Here is a 3,849-nt window from a genome sequence, read left to right on the forward strand (position 1 = left end):
CTGAAGGAGCAGGACTGCAGCATCTGGAGTGCTATGAAAATACTGCACAGCCCCCAGTAAACATGGCCATTACACAGAACTGACCCAGGACATGGATTTTCCCCAGTCATGCCTTATTTTATGTGTCTCAGGTGGGGGGCTGTCAGACTGGGATAAGCCAGGTACATATCTCCTGTATTACAATGATTTGTTCAGACTGAAAAAAAAAAATCAACAACAAAAAACAAAACAAAACAAAAACACCCCAACCCAAACCCAACTTGATCTAACTATTAAATAACATGAATCAAATTACACTTACCACAAGACAGTTTGTTCCTGCTATAGACTTCAGAAAAATTGCTTCCCTCCCCCAGGATGCTGACACCCAGCAAACTGTCACGGCTGCCTGGGATTGGTGACATCTCGAGTGACACGTGTTGGATCGTCAGATCAGAGTGGGAGCAGCACAGCTTTGGGAGCCTAAAAATAGGTACTGTCATTCTGAGCCGAAGCCTCTCTCCTCCTTCCCAGCCCACCCCACCCTGCCTGTTTGGCACGTGCAGCACATGGTTGTAGTGTTCACGTTGTACCAAAGAAAAGCCACATTCCTAAACAAGCAGCGTGGTAAGCAGTGGGCACATTATCCATAGATAACGGGTACAGGAAGGAGTACAGTGCCCGTGGAATAGCATCAGAGGTGTTCAGAGATGCTCCACAGAACAGGGAACTTGAATTCCTCTCACTGGACAGCTGCTCAGATACTTGTAATTGAGTGACTGAATGGTGAATGGAGCACATTTGATTTTCCTGGGGATCTATTTTCCCTTCCATTATGCAGCTCTGTGAACCTTAGTCATGCTTTCACCTGTTTTTTTTGTTAAGTCTACTCACTGGAGGATGTGTCAGCATCTGCCAAACCCCAATAAGCTACATTTCATTAAAAAACCAAAACCAACAGATTATTCAGAAAGAGTGAAGTTTGATTCACAGAGATAACACTCTTTGAAGCTGTCTGCTACTTCGGTAGTGACTGATTTAAATGGGTTCCATTTTAGTATGCCTGTTAGGCTGTTCTCAAGGCCACACAAAGGAGGAGGAATTGTGTGAGGCCATATAAATCAGGGTTTGTTATAGTGAAGTCAAACACAACTGCATCGTGGGGTGTTAATAGGGAGCAGGCAAGAAGTCAAAAGCAAGTCAGAACCAATGAACAAAAGCCACAAAGCTAATCTGTCTGGTTCTTGGTGCTTCTCAGAAGTGCAGCGTCTGCACGCTCACGGTACGCTCAGGAAGAAGCTTGGGGTGTGAGGCTGATCCGTATCACCTTTTCAAAGTGCTCCAGTAATTGGATGAGTAGGTTTGGTGGAACATCTGCGGTTCTCAATTTCTCCCACAGAGAAAGATCTAAAAATGAAGCTGTGCGAGCACATCACTTGTCCAGGTCTCGTCCTGCTGGTCAACACCAAGGTCACTCCTCTGAATTCATTCTCAGCTGAAACAGCCGTGAGGACAGGCAGGCTGCTGGGCACATGGGAAAGGGACCAGTGGGACTGTACTGCCATTGAATAGTTCTTCATTATGTGAAGGAGGAAAAGTCCCTACTTTTGAGCGTGCTGATAGGAGTTTCCTCCTTTTCCTGTAGCACTTTGTGGGCAGAGTGGAGGGCAGCCAAGAAAATGTAACTAGATTGAGAGGTATAAAAAACCTTTTAGTGCACACTTGAATTTAAGGCTCTCAAGTAGTGTTTCCTGTGTGCTTGAACCAGAAATACTGCATGCACCAAACCTTTTCTTTAGAAATATTTGTTCTCAACACAACTGTTGCCATGGGCCCAGTGTTCCATCTCATAGACAGGTCCTTGCAGAATGGCATTTCTGTCCTGTGACCTCTCCTTCCATGCAGATCTTTTATGTGGAGGTGCATCATGGGTTAAATCCTGAGGCTTGAGCTCAGTTCTTCTTGAAGCCTGTGGAAGTGCCAGAATAAGAAGTGAACAAGGATGTCGGTGTGCAGACTTTGGAGAAGGTGACAACGCATGTATGCTTTCCCCATTCCTCACTCCCATGGAATAGGAAGTCTGAAGCACTTCAGGTGTTCGGAGGTTTCCCTTAGCCTTTCCTTCACCTGCTCACAAGGCTGTGTGATGGACCACGAAGCTGGAAGGCAGGCCTGGAGCTGCATCAGCACCATTGTGCACAGATGAACCCATGATATGGGGCACAGCTTTCTCCTCTGGGATGAGTGAGTGACCTCTGCAGCTTCCCAAATACCTCATAGCAAAAGAGAAACTGCTGAAACCTGTTGAAAAACCCTGTGCTGTCTAGCCCAAAAGCAGCTGCTAGTGCTTTAAAATGGGCCATGGGGCTTCCTTCTTAAAGAAGGAATTCAAGGCTGTGGAAAGTGTGAGGGACTGAGCATAGCTTCTGGGCCAGGAGCTTGCATGACCGCATGAGTCCATTGGGCAGGCTGCAGACACGTGCATACACATGTGCCTGAAGCACATAGCACTGTGGTTTCTGTATTAGTTTTTGTTATTTCTCAATATTCCCTTGAATATTTAATGTATTTGTCTTGGTCGCCAGCAATAAAGGCAGTGAGAGTGCTGACTCTGATGTTCCCCTGGGACATGACATCAGCTTGGGGCAGCCCAGCATTTTCCTGTAGGCCCACGCAAAAGTTCTGCCCACCACCACCAGCCCCGAGAACATTCCTGGCTTCTCCAGTAACATCCTTAACCACAGTACTGACATGAAGAATTTCAGGTAGATACGTGACCTCACACTTCCAAAGGAGTTCTGGGTCACTAGAACTTACTAGGGTTCAAGCTGTGCCTAACAAGAAGGACTTCAGCTGTCTCAGTCTTTATCTACAGCGTCTCTCCATTTCTTTTTTTTTTTTTTTTTAAAGTGTATTTGGCAAGACTAGCAAGCAGGGAATGAGAGTCCAGGCCAGGACAGACAGAGCCTTTTGGAAGACAGAAAGTGAAACAGGAAAGAAGTCCTGGCAGGGAGCAAGGGGTGGGTGAAGCCCAGAATGGGAACAACAGAGGGTGCTGCAGGTCACAGCTGAGCAGAGCTGCTGCGTGGACAGGGTGAGACAGGAACATGCCTCAGCTAAGGTGCAAGGGTGCAGTTCTGATCCTTGGTGGTGGTGCGATGCGAGCTTGATGGTTGTGGGGGAATGATGGGTCAGGAAGGACTGATGGGCAGATGGATAATGCCAGACATCAGGCAGCAATGTTCATGTGCCCTTTTAAAATCAGGTCAGGCAGAGTGCTGATTTCTCCTCCTAAACAAGAGGGCTGTTTCGCTGTGGCTCTCAAGCAGCTTGAGAGCTTATCTGTGTGGGCTGGGGCTGCTGTAGGGCAGAGGAGGGGATGCACTCACGCCAAAATCCATGTGCATACAGGTACCCTCCAGCTTGATGCACAAATCTGGATTTTGCCTTTGTGAACGTTTGCCAATTATAACATATCATGTGTGTCAATAGTGCCTCTAACTTGCCTTAATACCTTTTTATGAGAATAAAATTTGTTCTTATATGGTGCTTTTCATGCTTGAGGCAGTTCAAAGCGCTTCGCTAAGCACAGTAATGAGTTAGATCTGGGGAGTGTAGTGATTGTGTAGGGAAATACAGGGACTATTATGTGCTCTGCAATAATTCACAGAGCCGCCTATGCTAGAAACTGTTTTATTTATTGAAGGAAGGAATGTTGGCTGGGTCTCGTGGTTGTCCTCTGGAAGATTTTAATGATCTTTAGCTTCCATGCAGAAAGGCACCTCTGAGAAGCTGTTGCTGAGGGAGCTGGCTGGGGGAATGGCACGGCCTGCTCTGCAGTGCTACGGTGTCAGCCGGGGTGAGGGGGTG

This window comes from Lagopus leucura, unplaced genomic scaffold, assembly GCF_019238085.1.
Source record: "Lagopus leucura isolate 7727_CA_CO unplaced genomic scaffold, USGS_WTPT01 Super-Scaffold_100052, whole genome shotgun sequence".
Lineage (NCBI taxonomy): Eukaryota > Metazoa > Chordata > Aves > Galliformes > Phasianidae > Lagopus > Lagopus leucura.